The 21,241-nt window shown below is 43.3% G+C and overlaps 1 protein-coding gene across 1 annotated transcript in view; it reads right to left on the bottom strand.

The window, feature by feature from the left end:
• ADD2 (adducin 2) overlaps window positions 1–14,804 on the bottom strand; it is a 103,825-nt gene extending 89,021 nt beyond the window's left edge. The window contains exon 1 of the mRNA XM_082744032.1: window positions 14,259–14,804. The gene's annotated coding sequence lies outside the window, so the exon portion shown is untranslated. The remainder of the gene's footprint in view (window positions 1–14,258) is intronic.
• Between the last annotated feature and the right edge of the window lie 6,437 nt (window positions 14,805–21,241).

Raw genomic sequence — 21,241 nt, 5'->3', positions numbered from 1 at the left:
TTAGAAGGTGAGAGGAACCAGGGCCCAGATCCCAGAGAAAGAATGGCCCCTGATAAAAGCAGGGCCACTCTCCTCATTGCTTCTGTCTCTCAGTAAATTTGGAGGCACCCAGCAAGGTGGGTGAGAATGGAAGGAAAGGAGATTTAAAAAAAAAGGGGGGGGGGGGCGCCTGGGTGGCTCAGTGGGTTAAGCCGCTGCTTTCGGCTCAGGTCATGATCTCAGGGTCCTGGGATCGAGTCCCGCATAGGGCTCTCTGCTCAGCAGGGAGCCTGCTTCCTCCTCCTCTCTCTCTCTGCCTGCCTCTCTGCCTACTTGTGATCTCTCTCTGTCAAATAAATAAATAAAATCTTTAAAAAAAAAAAAAAAAGGGGGAGTGAAATACTTATTTTGGAGAGTGGGAAAGTAAATGCCCCAGGATTGCCATATAGGGCACGGTGCTTTTCTGAGATTTTTGGTCAGGCATTTAAGAAACCTCACACTTCCCTTTAACATGCCTCATTCCTCAAAATACGTCCTGTTCCAATGCATGAGTACGAATTCTGAGAAAGTTCATCTTCTTCATCAATCCTTATTTTTCTTGTCGCAGTTTATTTTGTTAAAGGTCACCATCAATAGAGCAAGTCTAGACAAAAAAGTCATCTCAGAGCCACAGCAAGATGGTGATATGGAAGGACAGAAGCCTTCTGTCTCCTCCATGAGCTTTATGGCTGGGGGTAATGCATGAATAATGACATGAAGACAAAAGATGCCTCAAGAGAGGAAGTTTTTCTTCTCTTCTCACAATGCATGAGGACTGCTAGGAGATCTCTCATGAGACCAGTACTTTCATAAACAACACCAGATACTGTTAATTGCCTTTAATTGAGTTTTGAACAAGCCCAAAGTCAATAACGCCTCCTTGGTTACCCTCCTTCCTGCTTGGAAGCCAATCTCATGAACAATCCTGTAACTCTTTGCAGGATTCCCCAAATCTGCTACATAAAGCCAATTTCTGTGATCCAAAAATAAAAAAAAATCTAAAGCCTCACTCTCCTCACTGTTATCTCACAGCCACATCCCATATACTTGGGGCCTTAGCACCATGTAGATAGCATTTGTGTGCCCCATAGCCACTTACATCTACTTCTTCCACTGCTTCAAGACCCACTGCCTTGGAAGTCCATGACTCCCATTTAGACAGACTTGCCATCAGCCACCTTGTGGCTATCCTCCAATTTCCTGGTCATTCCCCTTACTCACTGATGACTTTACCATCTTCCCCTCCTTTCTCATTCCTGATGACTTCAACATTCACATCCATGTGGTGATCCACCAACAGCCAGCCTTCACGTTTTCCTCTCATGCCAATCATCTCTCTCTCCACCCCAGCCTCAGCCACCCACTCCCATAGTTATATACCCTAGATCTTGCCATTACCAATAAGATTACCATCTCCAACATATGGATTTCACATCCTCCTCCTGGACCATCCCCTTCCAGCCTACCTACTCTGATTCTCCAATGTCTCCGAGACCTTGTACACATTTTTTCACTATGTACCCCCAAAGTTCACTCTTCACATCCTTTCTTATCTAGCTTATATTAACTAGTCCAGCCAGGTAATAATCCCCTTGCAAAGTACCTCTAACTCCTCTGTTCCTCTCTCCTCTACTGTTCTCACCTCAGAGAGCCCCACCTTTGGTTAAATACTACAAGTGTACATCTCCCAGTGTACATCTGAGTAGCTGACCCTTGCATACAGCTGTGCAAACTGGACTTATTTCAAAATTATCTATTTTAAAGAGATATTAACTGGTCTTTATAACCAGTAAAGACCAGAATTTGAAGTAAGCACATTAAGAAGAAAAAGAAAGGAGTCAGTATTACAGCTGTCTTCTTCCATCCCTCCCTTACTTCCTAAGGGAGTAGCTCCTCATAATACAAACCATAATATCCTCCAGAGAAGAAATCCTGAAGCAGCCGGGGTAGGAGGGAAGGATGAGATAGCTTAGCTCCTGACTTCACCCCCTCCACCTCTCCCATACTACCTTCCTCTTGGGCAACTCTCCTTACATCCCTCTACAGTGCTCCCCACACTCTCACTATGGCCCATTATGCTTCTGCTCCCCCTTTGAAACTAAGGAAATATCCCTTCTCCTGTTTGCCTTAGAATGGCCTAAACGTGCAGACATTTAAAAGACAAGAGACAACCAAAAAAGAGATACTGTGTCATTCAAGCTCATGAAAAGATGTTCAAAGTCATTGACATTAAGGAAATGCAAATTAAAACCACAATGAGATACTACCCCACCTCTATCATAAGGGCTAAAATTAAAAAAAAAAAAAAAAAAAACTAGCAATACCAAGTGTAGAGCATCTAGAACTCTAATAATTGCTGGTGGGGATGCAAAAATGGGATAGAGTCAGTTTGGAAACAATTTGGCAGTTTCTTATAAAGTTATGAATACACTTAGGATACCACAACACAACCCCACTCCTAGGTATTATTTACCTGTGAGAACCAAAATACACAAAAATTTGTGTATCAATATGTACAGTGGCTTTATTCATAATCATCAAAAACTGGAAACAATCCAAATGTCTAATGGGTGGATAACTAAACAAACTGGTACAGCCATCCAAATAAATATTACTCAGCAATCAAAAGAAATGAACCATTAATATTTGCAGCAACAAGGTTTAATCTCAAAAATATTATACAAAGTGAAAGATGTTGGACACAAGACTACACTGTATGCTCCCATTTATAGGACATCCTGAAAAAGGCAAAACCAGTTGGGTGGTTGTCAGGGGCTGTGGGTGGATGGGGGAGGTTCACTCCAAAGGGGCACAAAGGAACCTTAATTGTGGTGCTGGTTACATGAATGGACATATTTGTCAAAATTCATAGAACAATATACCTAAGAAAGGTGAACTGTACTCTATGATATCTCAGCAAGCTTGACTTTAAAAAGCACAAGCCAATAAATTAAAAAGTGATGTTCTTTTGCACAACACATGGGACACAATAGTAAATTATACCTGTAACACAAGTAGCATCAGAAAAAATCATTTTTGCAGAACTGTTTCCTGATCGCACAGAAGCAGCACATTAGGATGGAAAGAGCTCACATACGACAGAGTACCTTTCCTGGTACTCCCAGGCTCCTTTCAAGGGACCATCTAGCAGCTGGGCATTCATCTCAGCCCCTCTGTCGGACACTAAGAACCTCTCTCCAAATCCACAACCACTTGGTCCTCTGATGGGTAGAAACAGAATAACTGACATCCTAAAACACAGAGCTCAGACTTGCTGCCTTATCCACATACGTCAGCCATATCACCTCACACTGGCAGAAGCAAAAACTTCAGTAACCATGGGATGACATACCATGGCAATTATAGAGCAAGAATAGCGACCTTCTTTCTCAAATTCTGACTAACTTTGAAAGACTCTTTTAGCAGGTGAAAAGTAATGCAGAACCTCAATAAGAGAGACACTAAGATAATTACATATCAGCATTGTAGACTTGCTCTGCAAATCGAAGCCCCACTTTCTTGGCTTGGCTCCTCATTTCCCAGCAGACTTGAACTTTCTGGGGATGTACCCAGCTATCCATAAAATCCCAAGGAACCCAATCCACAGCAATAAAAACGAGGTCCTTTTGCATAACTAAAGCTAGAGATCTGCTTTAAAACATTGTCGACTTAATTAAGTATTGCTTCCTGGGTGTCCCAGTTGTAGGAGCTATGGATTTTTGTCCCATTATTATAAATTAACTTAATAGATTTGTCCTTTAGCAATATTCTCTAGCTATTTTCCTTTTGTGTTTGAAGTTGACTAATGTTTAACATCATGATTAAGATGAAAGTCTCCAATTATAACAAAAGAGCAAACACTATAAAACAGCAGACATATTTAATTAAGGAAAAATTCACAAATGTGCAAAATTGGAGAGCATACTATATAATGAACTCCAAGTACCCATTGTCTAACTTCAGAGTAGATTGCAATTTTCCTGAGAGGGTCTGGGTCACATCTCTTGTCCCAGTGTAATTATTAATAGCATCTCCTTTTACTTTGAAAAGTGTCAGTTTAGATATTATGCCCAGTCTCAAAACTATCAACTTGTAGTCCATCTCAATTCACCTCAATCCCACCTATAACCCAATAAAAGAAGATTTTGAGACAAATCATAGACATTGATCATTTCATCTATAAATATAATAGATTTTGAAAAGCAGGTTTTAATTCTTTGACATCCTTAAACCTGATACATTTTCAATTCAGAACCAAGTATAACAAGGACAGGCTTCAAAGCTGGCAACAGTTTTTATAGCTTGTAACTTCAACAGTTAAGATCTATAAAGCAGGATCCCCAAAACTGTCTTCTGTCTCAGTGATCACTGCAAGAGCTGAAAAATGAAGCAATTATCTCCAAATTAAATGGAAACAGAGGCAACTGAAACTTCTTAATATGTATAATTTCACATTTACTTTCTGAACAAAGCACCTTTGGAACCCCAAAATCCCTCCTTTTTATCAAGGTTTAAAAAAAAAAAAAAAAGCCAGCAGCCCTTCCCTCTATGAGGACACACAGTGTTTATTCACTAACTTTCTCTGTTAGTTCCTTACTTTCTGCATCCAAATCGAGTACTGGCTACTCTGACAAATGACTTTCCGTAGCAACTAGCCAATAACTGCAGTCCAGGTTCCCCTAAGAAGTTTCTCTTCAGAAAGGCATTTTCAAAACAAAGAAGAACAAACTTCACTGGGTTTTAATTTAAACCATAGGCATGCCAGCAGCTTATTTTATCACTACTATGCATGGCCTGATTGAAAATTAATGTCCTTGGCTTCTAATTCAAGATGGTGGGCCTAATCCCACATAGCCCTATGTTCTTCTCTCTCTCTCTCTCTCTTTCTCCTTAGATTCCATTAAATTGACCATAAGGAGATAAAATGCATAATCCCATAATAACAAAGTAAAACAGGTTGTTATCAGAGGAGAGATTTCATCAAGTTTCTGTAGGATAAAAAGCAGATGGGGAACTGGTGACTAATGTTTGAAGCAAAAGAAGCCTCAGCCCAAATTTTAGGCAAAGGATGCTAGAGCCCAGGAAGCAGACGATCTGTGGCACAGCCCTGAAGTGTCCCAGCTGGTGATATGGCAGGCAAGATAAAGGGCAGGAAGAAAAAAGAGACTGGACACCGCAGCACAAATTGTGGGTCTCTATGGCAGAGCAGAGCTCACTCACCTTTTCTCCTGTGCCCATACACAGTGACCCCACCCCACCCCCCAGCCAGGCACTCAGCTGTGGTGACCTCTGTATCTCAAAATAGTAGGCAGGTGTTCTCAGTTCATCAGTTTGATCAGCGGAGGGGTCTTCTTAGGGAAACTGCACACCCTGCAGGGGTGAACAAGGGCAGCTGTAGTGGTGTTCCTGACCCCAGGGTCATCTTGGGAAACGTTTCCTATCTAGGGGCCCAAGGGTTGAGATATGGGAGCCCCTGAGAAGGATATGAAATTCTAGATTATTACTTGTGAACAATATCAACACAGATAATGAACAGTTTAAAATTGTTCAACTTTGGGGCGCCTGGGTGGCTCAGTGGGTTAAGCCGCTGCCTTCGGCTCAGGTCATGATCTCAGGGTCCTGGGATTGAGCCCCGCATCGGGCTCTCTGCTCAGCGGGGAGCCTGCTTCCTCCTCTCTCTCTCTCCTTGCTTGTGTTCTCTCTCTCTCAAATAAATGAATAAATAAAATCTTAAAAAAAAAAAAAAAAATTGTTCAACTTTTAGAATTACCATCATTATAGACAAATCATAGAAACTAACTATGGCCATGGAACAGAATGAATATTTTATCAACTTTGATAAAGCAAAAGTAAAGGAAAGCTAGAGGGAAGGAGGAAGCAGGGCAAGAAGAGGTGGTGGTAATAGCCTTACCTTACACAGAGTAGAGTCAAGTGACCCAATTAACAGTCCATAGAATGAGAAAGCTCATTTTAATGAAGGCCCTGTCTGGAGTCTCAGAGATGACCAGACAAAGAGAGTAAGGAGAGGCAGTAGGCATGATGTAAATAAACTACATCCTTGACTGTCATGGCAGAAGATCACCAAAGGATGATCGAAGTTGATCGAAGCAGCAGTGTATGCATATTATTTTGAGATAACAGAAGTAACTATGGGAGAACGGCAAAGAGCTAAAAGCAGTTTGCCTATCTGTGGGTAAGGATTTGGACTGGCCAGGGATTGCTGCTTTCTGTTAGAAGCCCTTCAGTCCTATTTGATTAATCAACTATACACACGCATTGCCTTTAAAACAGTACAAACCTGGGGTGGGGAGGGGAGGAGAAAAAGAAAGAAAAATAGTGACAGTTCTTCTGGATATGCAAGAAAGGAAATCTCAAACACCCTGCAGCAGGAACAAGCCTGGAGCGGGTTAAGCTGGATACTGCATAACTATGGTAACAGATGTAGCTAATTTGGGACACAAATGAGGGTGTTGGAAGGATCTAAGAGAAATGTGGTGCTAAGAGGGAAGAAGAATCAATTCTAAATAAAGGAATGTCGAGATAATCAGTATGGACGCTCTGCCATCTGACACAGTAAAGGAGGAAAGAACTGAACACACCCTCACTTTCTGACTATTTTTTCACCATCAATTCTTTTAAAGATTTTAGTTAGAGAGAGAGTGAGCAAGCATGAGTGGGGGCAAGGTCAGCAGGAGAGGGTGGGGGGGTGCGGTGGATCTCAAGCGGACTCCATGCTGAGCACAGAGCCCTGACACGGGGCTCGACCTCATGACCCCGAGATCATGACCTGAGCTGAAATCAAGAGTTGGATGCTCTACTGACTGAGTTACCCAGGCACCGCTTCGCCATCAATTTTTTTAAAAGCAAAAGTCGGGAGATTCTTATATGGGCTCCTTGCTGAGTAAAGAAAGTAAATAAAATAAAATTCATATTCAATAAAATAACATGGGCTGAAAATCATGTCCATTGTTAGAAGAAACTGTCTTCATAAAGTCCCCAAGCATTTCAAGTTTAATGACTTCATTCGCTCTTCAAGAAAAACAATTTAGAAATGACATGCAAATGCACATGTATTGGCTTTCCCTCGATACAATGATTTGCAAAAGAGCATATGCAGTTAAGTAACCCTTTCGAAATTCCACAGAAAATGACCAAAAAAAGAGAAAAATAGGAACAAATCTGCATCACTTCTGGTTACCAGGAAGGCTGCCAACCACGTGGCAGAATCTGTGAGGAATCGACATCTTTGCTACATCAACTCTTCCCATCCAGAAACAGGACATTTGGGATTTCTGAAATACTTGTAGTTTACATGTCCTGTGAAAATGTCCATTTCATCAAGATTTTCACATATGTTAGCATACAATAATGCATTGCTATGATTTCAAATCTCTTCTCTGCTTTGTCCCACCTTTCATTTCTAGTATTGTTTTAATCATCATCAGGCTTGCTAGAAGCTTGTCTGTTCAGTTGGCTTTCTAAAAGAATCAACTTGCCAGACAAAAGTGGGGGGAGGGCACGTAAGGTTGGAGGAAAGAGCTTGAGAAAGGTGTGGAGACTGTGAGGGAGGTTTGTAGAGGGGACATGTCCAGGAAGATGATGGGTGGAGTGTGAAGGAAGATGTAAAGGTAAAGAATTTGGGTTTTATTCCAAGAGTAGAGGATTGTCAAGATTCAATTTCTGTTTCAGAAAGATCACTGTAGATTGATGGAAGGAGTTTGAGTTCAAGGTAGGCAAGAGAAGTGGGAAGATCCAGAGGAATCCAAGAGGGACTGATGAAACCCAAGCCCAAGCAAACTAGCCCCGGCAGGATGAAAGGCAACCTCATCAACACAGAGACCAAGTGTCTAGCTGGGCCTCATGGAAGCTACCAGAACAAGAATCACTTGGCCACCTCAGGAAAACCAAGTGGCTTCTTCTCTAAATTGGCTAGGGGAGCAGGGGAATGACTTATCAACGCCCTCATGTCTGTTTTTTTTGTTTGTTCATTTTGTTTTGGATGGTGTTGGGGGGGGGGGTGGGAACTGGTTTTTGTGTTTTGTTTTACCTCCTCACCCTGACTCCCCCTCCCTGTTTGGCCTCATATGGACACCCTGCCCTGAGATCCTAAGTCCCCACAGGTCTATGCCTATTCAATCAGCTGTCTGCAGGGGGGGAAGGCATGGGTGAAGGATGTCAATGGTCCTTAAAGCTGCCACTCACAGTAGTCAAAGGCATTTTCTCCTTGGCTTGGTAAGTACTTTCAAGGCTGGGCCCAGGAAGACCGTTCCAGATATCATATGGAGCACTGATATTTGCTTTCTGACAACCGCATCCTAAATTCCCTAGCCTCCAGGTCCTGCCTGGGTTGCTTAGGGGGTCCTCTGTCAGACCAAGCACACTAGAGATATTTACAGCTGGGTCAAGTGACATTTATTTATGTACTTTATTTTCAGCTGTAACTGTTGGGGGTGATCAGAACTGACCTGGTTTGAAGCTTGCTATCTTAAAGCCCCACATTATTCAGGGGTCCCTCAGCACACATCAGGATTGGGGGTGCAGTTACTCAAGGTGGAAGGTGCTGATAAAGTTCCTAAAGCCCTTTGATTATTACCCCCATCTTCCCCCTGACCACACCCTAGCGCATCCAGGTCTGGTGCATTGAGCCTGAGTATTTTTCTAGGACTCAGCTGGAAGACTATCCCTGCTTCCTCTGGGGAGGGCCCCTTGTTGACTCATGGGCTGGTTGATCTTGGTTGGCACCATCTCTACCATATCTTCTAGAGAGTCCTTGAAGAATCTAGGTCCTTTGTTATCTCTCTCTTCTCTGCAACTAAAATAGATCTGTCTTCCTTTGCCTGGCATGTCCTGGTTTTAACATTAAATGTCCCCCATCCCAAAAAAGCCATCAGTCCTTGGAAACCAGGGCCCTAAGTAACACAGCAGCAAATAAAACCTATGTGCAATAGAATACAATATAAATGCATAGTTTTATGATAGGTATATATTAAAAGGAAAGCTATCAAAAGCAATTGTAGTGGGAGACTGGCATAATTTTGTAATCTTTGACAGATTACTTAAGTACAAAGAAAACTTAAGAACAGGGGCTCCTGGGTGGCTCAGTGGGTGAAAGCCTCTGTCTTCGGCTCAGGTCATGATTCCCAGGGTCCTGGGATCAAGCCCCATGTCGGGCTCTCTGCTCAGCAGGGAGCCTGCTTCCCCCCTCTCTCTCTCTCTGCCTGCCTCTCTGCCTACTTGTGATCTCTGTCTGTCAAATAAATAAATAAAATCTTTTAAAAAAAGGAAAACTTAAAAACAGATTTGAACAATATAATCAGTAAACTCATTTTAAACTATACAATTGAACACTGTAGTTCACAGAGAAAAGACTCTTTTCACCTCATTCAGCAACATTGGCAAACCTCTCAGATGTAGTTTACTATGGAAGTTAGGTCAGGATGAATCTTTGCTGGAACCTTGCCATTCCATAGGTGCTCTACGAGTCTGGGGGACTTTGATGTTGTTGTTGTAAGCAGAGGCAGTTTTTGTTATTATGGTCTTAAAATTCTTTCAAGTTAAACCTATGGTAGCCAAGGTATACAGAGTAAAATATTAGGGCTGCAATCTCTCTTCTAGAGATTCAAAATTCTATTTCAAACATCTTGGGTATGTCTTTGTCTACAGTCCAAAATGCTTCCACTATACAGAAATCTTTTTTTTTTTAAGATTTTATTTATTTATTTGACAGAGATCACAAGTAGGCAGAGAGGCAGGCAGGCATAGAAAGGGGGAAGCAGGCTTCCTGATGAGCAGAGCCTGATGCAGGGCTCGATCTCAGGATCCTGAGATCATGACCTGAGCTGCAGGCAGAGGCTTAACCCACTGAGCCACCCAGGCACCCCTACAGAAATCTCTTTTGAAGGAAAAAATCTCTTATGGACCCAAGGTTGACCTACGTCACATTTATTAAAATGTAACTTAAATAAGTACACTCATAAAGACCAGTTAAAAACACCCAGGCATTACAGCTTTCATAGAACTAAAATGCCAAAATAAATTTATGAATAAATGCAACTATAAAACTTTAAAATGTCAAATACATAAAGTTATCTTCTTGCAACAGATGATATTGTTTTGCTGGAATTAAAACTCCATTTTGGGTTTATCAACAGAAAGATATAGTCTCAGGTCTAGTTACTACATGTTATCACACTCTGAATTTTGGCTTCAATTATACCAACGGGGGCAACTAATAAAGCATGTAGGCAAAATAATATTAGTAACCTCAAAAATGTGTTTGCTACCTTGAAGATAATCAGATATCATAATTTAAAATTCTTCTAAAAACCATCCTGAGATGCTTACCTAAATGGGTGCCATTTCATACTAATAAAAATAGTAACTAACATCACTAACATCTACTGAACTTTACTATATGCTCCAAGTCTTTCACATGTAGTGACTCTAATCCTTGCAATGTCACTATGAAATCAATACCACGTATTTATCTCCATAGTTTCAAAAGAAACTGAGGATCACAGAGGTTGAGTAACTTGCCCAAGTTTCACAGCTAGTAAGTAGAAAAATGAATTTGAAGTCAGACAGTCTGGCTCCACTCAATTATTACACCAAATTACCGGTCTCATTGTTTTGGACACAAGATAGTTATTGGAGGTTACTAAATCTGCATCAAATTTAGATCTAATCCAATTATTGCTGAAACTAGCAACAGGAACTCTGTCATTGTGTTTTCACTACAACACCTGCTGCTAATAAGTTCCTGCAACTTAGTGACTATGACTATGACTAGCATGAGAGCAACAGTCTTTGACAATATAGTGCTGATCCCAGGAATTGTTCTTTTTTTTTTTTTAATTTTATTTATTTATTTGACAGAGATCACAAGTAGGCAGAGAGGCAGGCAGAGAGAGGGGGGGAGACAGGCTCCCCACTGAGCAGAGAGCCAGATGTAAGGCTTGATCCCAACACCCTGAGATCATGACCTGAGCCGAAGGCAGAGGCTTTAACCCACTGAGCCACCCAGGTGCCCCCCAGGAATTGTTCTTCTGAGTCTGACGAGCCTGTGCCCTGTGGGGACTCACCGTTCTCTCCATGTACCTCTAGTTAAACTCCTCTCTGCCTCATGACCTGAGCCACCAGACCTGCTCCTGGCTCACATGGAAAGACACAGAGGCAAATACAGGCCCTACCATTGGCTTTGGAGTTGCCATCAAGATAATCCAGAACACATTTTATTACTAATTATTTAAGATTATCACTGAAGTAAAACTGCTAATTTTAGAGAAGACACAGATCCCTCAAAACGTGTATATCTCAGAACCCCAGTGGTCTGAGAGACCCATGAGTGATATAAACTCACACTGAGGAACACTTTAAAAACAGTGGTTTGGAGCATCTGTGTGGCTCAGAGGGTTAAGCCTCTGTCTTCAGCTCAGGTCATGATCTCAGGGTCCGGGGATCAAGGCCAGCTTTGAGCTCTCTGCTCAATGGGGAGCCTGCTTCCCCCTCTCTCTCTGCCTGCTGCTCTGCCTACTTGTGATCTCTCTCTCTCTGTGTCAAATAAATATATAAAATCTTAAAAAAAAAAAAACAACAACAGCAGTATGTATCCCTCCTTGTATCTGACAAGAACATGACTGAAGCCACCATTCCAAACACTGTTATATTTTCGAAGAGTTCTTTTCTGCTCTTAGAATCAAGAACTATTGTGCTTCAGTTACATTTTTGTTTTGTGTTTTATGTTCTGGACATGTGACATTCTGTGTTTCATACTTTTTCTGCACAGCTCTCAGAATGATCTGTGATTATACATTCATTTACATTCCAGATGAATGTCAGTTCCTCTCCTTCATCGCTAAGTGCTGTCAAGACAGAGACCATGTCTGTCCCTGCACCCTTCACAGAACCTGGCACATAGTAGGGCCTCACTGAGTGTTTGTTAAATGAACAAATGGGTGGATGAGTCAATAAATAAATAAACACATGAGTCATGGGTTGGTCAGTTCTTGTTCGGTGACATGCTGGAAAGTTTAGAGTTGGATTTGTTTACTTTCATAACAAGTACAGGGGGTCTTATGCTTGTATTTTTGTATTAGTTTCATTCTTAATACCATTTTATATCTCTATCCTTAGTCTTCTTTTTTCTTTCTCATTTACTTCTAAGTTAGTCTCCCTTGGTATGGTTTATGAAGACCAATAAACTGTCTTAGATTTCTTGTAGAACAAGGTAGATAAATACATTTATCAAAGTCTTTCCAACATACTTTTGAAACCTTAACACTGAATTCTGTCCCAACAAACATATGTCATCACCTGTAAACTCTTAGAGAATAGCTGTGATGTGCTAATTCTAGCACCATCCTAACATTTAAAGCCAATTCAACTCAAGTCCAGAAACCACATGTGGTGCGTCATTTCAGACAGTGCTATGTATTTTGTATGTAACAAACAGATTTTTAATAAGGTTAAGCAATTGGACAAGAAAGAATATATGGCTTCCTACAAACTGTATGGATTTGGGATCAAAGATTTTAGTGGTTCTCCAAAATATATTGAAATTACAATAATAAAAGGTTTGCTATTGGGGGTGGAAAGATGAAAAGTGGACAGGGGTGGGGAAAGAGACAGGTCTGGGCAAGATCCTGGTCCCTACCCACTGACAAAAGTCTGATCACAGAATGAAGGTAGAACATTATAAAGCAAAAATATTAAATGATCTAAATCCCTCGGTAAAATCTAACATAGACTATTCATATGCTAGTGGCCAGAGTGACTTGCAAGTCTGAAACTTCAGCTAACTGCTCTTAATCATTTAAACCATTTTCATTTCAGATGTTTACCAATTCTCTCTTAAAATGAAACCCAATGTTTAAATCCCTTTAACGAGGCCACCCCTACACGTTAAACATGCATCTCATGCATGTACCTTAACTAGACCCACACACTAGATGTGAAAGGAGTTGGGTCTGCCCTCTCCAATCACTTGCTCCCACCAGGATGTCAGATTACCCTCTCCTTTGGGCTTAGTCAGAAAGCACAAAATGTCCATTTAGCAAACTGAGATTTGATTTCTATTATTAATAAGGCTCATTTGAGTCAGTTGACTCTCAGACAACAAACTGCAAGAGGCAAGAGTGGGTGTAAAGAAACAGATGGGTAATAATCATGTGTCACAGATAAATGACAATTTTTAAAAAGAATTTGATAGGGTGTGGGCTGGGGCTTTTTTCCCCCCCTTCCCTTTTCTCTCTCTCTCCCCCTCCCTCCCTCCCTCTCTCTCCTGGGGCTTTCTCTCTCGGTCTTTCTTTCTCCCTCTCTTTGGCGAGGGATGGAGATTATAGAAGAAAGGGAAGGGGGAGAAAAAGCAAGACAATAGGCTAGACAGAGCGCCTGATCGGCATCCTAAAGCAGTCTGCCCCACCCCCACTCCATCCCAAACCTATCACCTGGTAGCTCAGTGGCTGTGATTTCAAAACTGGAAGAAGCTGCCCGCCCCCCACCCCACCACCCGGCCTCCCGGACCAAGGGTGGTCTCCAACCGGGGGCAGAGGAGGGGAGAGGAGGCAGGAAAATAGAGGGGAGGGAAGATGAAAGCTAAGGGAAGAGCAGACTGGCAAGACCTCTTGGGGACAGTGGCCCTTTTTCCCTCCAAAGTGGTGGAGTGGCATAAAAATCCAGACCAATGGGGCCCGCTCACGTGCCAGCTCCCCTGCTCCAAATGCAGGCCGCCGCCGATGCCGCACCTGCTGCCTCTCAGCTGCGGCAGAGCGCCCCGCCTCGAGCCTTGACGACGCCCGGGGGACGCGCCCAGCCCGCCGAGCACCCCTCACCGCTTCCCTGGAGGGCGGCGGCCAAGCAGGAAGGTTAGGGAGGGGCAGCCCCCGTGAAGCGACGCTTGCCGCCCGCCAGCCCTGACCCAGAAGAATGCCCCACCTGTCAGGCGTGGCGCTCGGAGCGAGTGCGTCCCACCGTCCCCACGCAGAGGCCAGCCCTACTTAGCCCCGAAGGATCTTTCCGAAGATCCTCTAATTTTACATCATCCACAGAAACCTTTAGACACAAAACACAGCCGTGGGGAAGGGCGGCATCACACACACACACACACACACTAGCAGACCCTTGACAGTCGGAACCAACCAGCTCGCGCACGGTGGACGGACGGTTGCCGTAGGGGTCTCAAATTCCATCAAAAGAAACAAAACCAAGGCAAGCCACGACGCCCATTCCCAAGCCGGGCTTACCTCCTGCACAGCATCTTATCCATCCCTGGTCTTCCACGGTGGGTTACTGTTTTGCTTTGTTGTCTTTTCCTGTGGGTGTCTGCTTAATAAATGCACCCAGCTAATCTGCAGAGCAATGTTTTCTTCCCATCCTGCAGCCCCACACTTGTCAGAGCTGCCTGGAATTCCACCAGCAATGCAGCTTCCCCGCGTCAGCGGTGATTACAGACAACAGAAGCCGCTACTTCTTGACAAAAGGCTGTCGTTCACGCTCGTCCCTTACAGCCCTGCGGTCAGAATTAAATCCATTTCCCGCACAAGGCTGGGAGGAAATGAGAGCTCTCTTGGCCGTGCGCGCTGACAAAAGGACGCCTGGCGGCGCCCACAGCGCCCCCTCTAGCGGGCCGCTGCCCGGCTGCCCCAGGGCCGCGATGCTGCAGTGCCCCCACCCGCAATGCCCGCCGCCCGCGCTGCCGCAGTCCCGCCGCCCGGCCTCTGCCCACGTCCACTCGGGCACTACGAACTTAGCCAAGAGCTAGTATGAGGATTTTGTTACTAGTAAGGAAATCTGAAACGTGAGCTTCCTTTAACGATATATTCTCCCTAGGATTAAAAAAAAAAAAAAAAAAAAAGTCCTACAGCTGGAATATTTATTGCCTGGGAAATCTGCCTTTAGAAAATTAACTATTAGGGGTTTTAATAGCAATTGTTGACCATTTGAATCTGAGCCCAAATTATCCCTATTCTAATTCTTCTACTATAGCAAAATTTTTTGTTGTCCTGCGGTCTGGGACTGTGCGCCCAGCTCCCTCCAATTCTCATTACTTTTCTCCTCTCACCCCTCTCCTCATCCCAGAGAGAACAGGTGTTTAGTGAATAGGGAACTGGGTGGAGAACCAGAATACTTGATTACAGTCTCAGACCTGCCATTAACTAGCTGTGTGACTTTGATGAAATCACTTAACCTTTCTGGGCAATACTGTCTCAGTCTGTAAAATGACAGCATACCTAAAGCATCTTCCACTTCTACTTTCTGACAGTTTCTCTCAATATGCCCTCAGACTAGGAATATCATGTGGTAGCTTAGGACTTTAGAAACCACTCCCCCCACCCAGCTTCACCAGCTTCCCCAAATCAGCATTCACTCCACATGGTTTTGTTTTTGTTTTTTTGTTTTAATGTTGATTGCAGGGCAAGTATGGCTTCCAGAAAAGCTCCTGGTCATTTCCCCCAACCCGATCATGGCCCCTCTGCTCATTCTAGCTCTAGGCCACCACCACCGTTAGATGCTCCCATAAAACCCACGAATCTCCATCACAGGCCTGCCACAGAAACAATTTCTGGAGGTGGGCCTAGGAAGCTTTTTATTTAACAAGCATCCCTAGTAATTCCTTTGTACTCTGACATGTAAGAAATGCCACTCTATGTGAGCTACACCTGGTGTGGAAAAAGAGAAGATGGCCACCACAACCACCCAAGAACTGGCCAATACTCCATCTCAGATGCCAGAGTAAATAGTGTCTTTCCGCTTTAGCTCTTCCAGCCCCTCCATCCCCCCAGTCTCTATCCCCTCCTTTCTTACCCAGAGCTTCTCACTCACTCCCATTTCACTTTCAGAATTGCTGAGTCCACAAGCTTTTTCCCCATTCTCCTGTCAAAACCTGCTAGAATTATAAGCAGCTGAGTCACGAAGATCCAAGTTCCGTCTGGCCAGCACCAGGAAGTCATGTGTTTATTGAGACATTTCAGGTGGCTATGCATTATTGGTGCTGAGGGAGGATATCTAGGGAGTTAAGAACATCTCCTCCAGAGCCCTGAAATTATAGTTATGGTGGGCCCTTTTTGGAAATAGAATCCATAAGGGGAATAGAGAATTTTTGTTTAGTCCAGAAATAGCAGGCTTCATAAATCCCCTTAGTCATCTCCATCACTCAAAAATTTCTCTTCCTGATGTATTATTTAGCTTTCTCAAACTAGTAATTGCAAACTCTTGTTGGCTCCTGCCAATGTTCTGAAGGCTTTACATCCATTTTTATTCATTTAATCCTCACAAGAACTCCATAAAGACAGTACTATTATTATCCCATTTTACAGTTGAAGAGATTGACACACAGAGGTAACTGACCAAAGGTCACACAGCTAGTGAGTGGTTGAGCAAAGATTCAAACACACACAATACGGCTCCACAGCTTATAAGCCCTAACCACTACCCTGCACATGGCTTCTGGAAGGAGACGAAAAAAAAAAATTAACTTTAAAATGCAGAACAAGGGGGCTCCTGGGTGGCTCAGTCATTAGGTGTCTGCCTTCGGTTCGGATCAGGATCCCAGGGTCCTGGGACCAAGCCCCGCATTGGGCTCCTTGTTTGGTGGGAAGCCTTCTTCTCCCTCTCCTGCTCCCCGTTTGTGTTCCCTCTCTTGCTGTGTCTCTCTCTGTCAAATAAATAAATAAAATCTTTTTTTAAAATGCAGAACTAGTACAAGACACTGATAAAGTTGATAAGGCTGATATATTCTTTTCCCCAAAAAGTGATTCTGCTCTTCTGGTCATCACAGTTAAAAAAAAAAAAAAAAAAAAAAAATCCGCCATCTTCTCTTATATGCCGTCTGCATGTGACAAGTGCTGGAAAGATTAATGCCATCCTGTGGCTATAGGAATTGTTCAAATATCAGATAGGAAGCAAGACTTCAGTATATAAATTTCCATATTAAGGAAATTTATATATTTATAAATATATTATAATATTAAGAACCTATATGGAATTTTAGTTGAAGTTCCCGAAGTTCTCACTCAATTCCAAATTCACCTTGAAATCCTACAAAAGGAACAAGAACTGCAGCTGACCCCACAGGCTATCCTGGGAAGATCATAAGAATTCAGAGTCCCTACCACAGAAAACCCAAGATGCCTAGCCCTTAACTAGGGACAGGAAAGCACAGAAGAATCCATGCCAAGTCCAGAAAATCACATCTGACTAGCCCCCAATGACCACATCAAATAAATTTTAATAAATTTTAGTTTAAAATTAGATTTTCTGACTGATTTGCAGTAAAATTATTTCTAATCCCGAGGTCTCTTGACAAAAAATGTTTCCAGTCAGCAATAACTTATCAAGTGAGCAGACGGCCATGAAATAGACTATAGTGCCTCCACCTCCTGGTATTCATGTCCTTGTGTAATCCCCTCCCTCTTAGGTGTCACAGGACCTGTGATTTGATCCTAACCAACATAATACAGCAAAGGGGATGGGATACCATTTCTGTGATTGCCTTACATAAGATTCTTCATCTTGCTGACTTTCTTGATTGCCTTCTTGGTTTGTATGCTTTGATTAAGTAGCAATGTTAAGAAGAGCTACACAACAAGGAACTATAGGTGATACCTGGTCAACCACCAGCTAAAACATCAGTCCATAAGTCCTAGAGGAATGAACTTGGAAGCAGACCCTTCCCCAGTCAAGCCTTCAGCTGACACCCCAGCCCAGACTAACACCTTGATTTCTGCCTTGAGAGTGAGTTTAAAGCAGAAGACCCAGGGACGCCTGGGTGGCTCAGTTGGTTAAGCAGCGTCCTGGGATCGAGTCCCACATCGGGCTCCTTGCTCAGCGGGGAGCCTGCTTCTCCCTCTGCCTCTGCCTGCCATTCTGTCTGCCTGTGCTTGCTCTCTCCCCTTCTCTCTCTCTGATAAATAAATAAAATCTTTAAAAAAAAAAAAAAAAAAGCAGAAGACCCAGCTAAGCCATGCCCAGGTGTGACTCCTCATCCACTGAAATGGTGAGATAATGAATGTGTTAAGTTACTATGTTTGTAGTAATTTGTTACACAGCAATATATAACTAATACAGTGCCTTAGCACTCTCCAGGTACAAGCATAGTTATAGATGGCCTTCTCTAGGGCATGTCAGAGGTGCTGGAGGGATTGACACCCCAGAGGATCAGCTCTCAAACAATGACCATCAAGAGTTGAGGAACAGCCTGGCTCCCTCATTCCTAAACGTTGGAAGGACACCTCTGAAGCATGTTGTACATAGTCTTCCAGAGTGCCTCAGCAGGACTAAGACCCAGTGGCCCACAGCAGCAACCTGCCCAGTCATGCATCTTTCATAGTCTGGCTTTTCTCCGCTATATTACTTCCCCACTATCCTACTGGTAGTTCCTGGGCTTGTCTCCCAAATAAACTATAAATCATGGCCTACTTTGAGGGAAGTCAAATTTAAGAAGGGAGGAAATACAGTGCTTTCAAAGAAAGACCAATGATAAATTCCAAGTCTAGGTTTCCTGAAGATGCCCCTCTCCAAGCAGGCGAAAGTACAGCCAACCTGTGGCTGAGGCCTGCTGTGGAAAGAAAATGAACTGGGAGTCCAGGACCTGGGGCTCCAGCCTCACTCCTAGTGACTGTGTGCACTGAGGAAGAACTGACCCAGGTTTCACTTTCTAGCTGTATAATAAGGGTAACAGCCCTTGCCCTCTGCTGTGGGTTGAATGGTGTTCCCCCTACCAAACCCCTGTCGCCAATTGCTATGTTGAAGACCTAACCTCCAGAACCTCAAAATGTGACTATAATTGGAGATGGGGTCTTCAAAGAGATAACGGAGATAAATCAATGAGATGTTTAAAAGATTAAAAAATTAGGTGATGTGGATAGGTCCTAATCCAATAGGATGGGTATATTTATAAGAGGAAATGTGGACATGACTGGCACAGACAGAAGACCATGTGAAGGCACAGGGAGATGTCAACCACCCACAGCCAAGGAGAGGAAAACCAACTCTCTTGATACCCTGATTTCTTGATCTCGGTAAACTTCTGGTTCAAGTCACCCAGTAATTTGTTAGGACAACCCTAGAAAACTAAGTCTCCTACCATCCAGGGTTGTCATGCAGACAAATTAGGATACCAAATGTAAGTACTTAGTCTTATTACTGATCAGAATGAGACAATCAGCAGCCCTAACCCCAGGGAAGAACCATATAGGGCAGGGTGGTAAAGCGGCACCCACAGCTGGTAGAAAGGTCCCAGACTCCAGAGGAAAGGTAATTCCTATTATAAAGTGGCAGAGAACTTGGCTAAATTGTGTCCTAGTGTTCTATAGAAGGTAGAACTTACAAGTGATAAAATCAGGTATTTTACAGGAGAGATTTCTAAGCAAAATAGTGTAAGTGCAACTAGGGTCCTTCTTATTGCTTATAGTAAAATACAAGAGGAGAGATGAATTAAAGGAAGAATCATTAAACACAAAGGAATCAGAGCTTGAAGACTGGGAAAATTCTCAGCCCATCCATGTTGCCAAAAGTGAAAAACCTTGTTCTGAAGACAGCACTAAGGGTATGGCTGAATAACCATTTGATAAAGAGGTCATGGAGTGTAATTCATGGACCTTATCAGTCATGTTAGCAGAGGCTAGGAATAGAGATGGGTTTTTCCAAAAGAGAGAGTGCTAGATTGAACTAAAGCAGGACATAATGAAAGAAGGCTGTCGAATTCCTTGGATCTTACAGGATGAGACCACAACGCTACTCAGTTGCAAATGTGCACTGCTCTTCCAGGAAAGGGAATAATGACCCCAAAGATGATTCAGAGATCACCAGGGCTGCCATTCCAACCACAAACCCATGGGTCAGGTTGGCTTCCTCCAGGCTTCAGGGGGCAGGGCCACTGCAGAGCTGTGTAGGGTGATTCTTCCACCTCAGTGGGCCTGGAAGGTAGGACACTGAGCCAAAGAGGGTATAAGGCTTAAGATATAATGGAATTTGCCTTGCCAGGTTTGGGAATTGCCTGGAACCCATCACTTTCTTCTTTCTGATTTCTTCACTTTGAATGGGAATGTCTGTTCTATGCCTGTTCACCACTGTATTTTGGAAGCACATACTTATCTGGTTTCACAGACTCATGGCTGGAAGAGAATTTCACCTCAGAATGAATCATACCTCAACTCTCACCCATACGTGATTTAGAGGATATTTAGATGAGACTTTGAACTTCAGACTTGAGAACTCATACTAGAACCAGTTAAGACTTTTGGGGCTGTTGAGTGTATTTTGCATGTGTTAAGAGCATTAACTTTTAGAGTCAGGGGCCAAAAGCCATGGACTGAATTGTGTCCCCCCTCCTCCCCTCCCACCAGATTCATATGTTGAAGCCTAACCCCCAATATGACTGTACTTAGAGATAGGGGTTTTGGGTGGTTGCTAAGGTTAAATGAGGTCATAAGGTTAGGGTTTTTTTTTTTTCTTCTAAAGATTTTATTTATTTTATTTGACAGACAGAGATCACAAGTAGGCAGAGAGGCAGGCAGAGAGAGAGAGGAGGAAGCAGGCTCCCCGCTGAGCAGAGAGCCTGATGTGGGACTCGATCCCAGGACCTTGAGATCATGACCTGAGCCGAAGGCAGCGGCTTAACCCACTGAGCCACCCAGGCACCCCAGGTTAGGGTTCTTAATCCAATAGGATTGGTGTCCTTCTATGAGGAAGGGAGACAAGAGTTTGCTCACTCACGCACACCACTGCTCAGTCTCTCCACCCACTCCCACCCTACCATGTGAAGCCACAGAGAGAAGTCTGTAAACCAGGAAGAACAACCTCACCAGAAACCAAAACCCATCTGATCTTGATCTTGGACTTCTCAGCCTCCAGAACTGCTAAACCATTGTTTAAAGCCACCCAGTACAGGATTTATATTATGTCAGCCCAAGGAGATACACACTTTGTGTCTCGGTTTCTCTACCTGTACAACAGGGACCAGCAGGTCTATCTCATAGGACTGTTATGAGAGCAAGGTAACATATGTAAAGTATGGGAACAGATATAGTGCTAGGTGAGCAATGTTATAAAGATGAAGACTGTCTCTATACTCAGGATTATGGCCTTAGCTGGGTTTTTAGACAGCCTTGAAAACTGTTACTGCCAGTGGCCAAAGCCTACCACTCCATACTCTTCTAGCTTAAGTTTACATTCCTATTAAAGGTTAATTTCCCCAGGAAGGGTAATAGACACTTATTCCTTAAGT

The sequence above is a fragment of the Mustela nivalis genome (genome assembly GCF_964662115.1).
Source record: "Mustela nivalis genome assembly, chromosome: 8".
Classification (NCBI taxonomy): domain Eukaryota; kingdom Metazoa; phylum Chordata; class Mammalia; order Carnivora; family Mustelidae; genus Mustela; species Mustela nivalis.
Note: the sequence above shows the minus strand (reverse complement) of the source record. Positions and strands in the feature narration are given on the sequence as shown.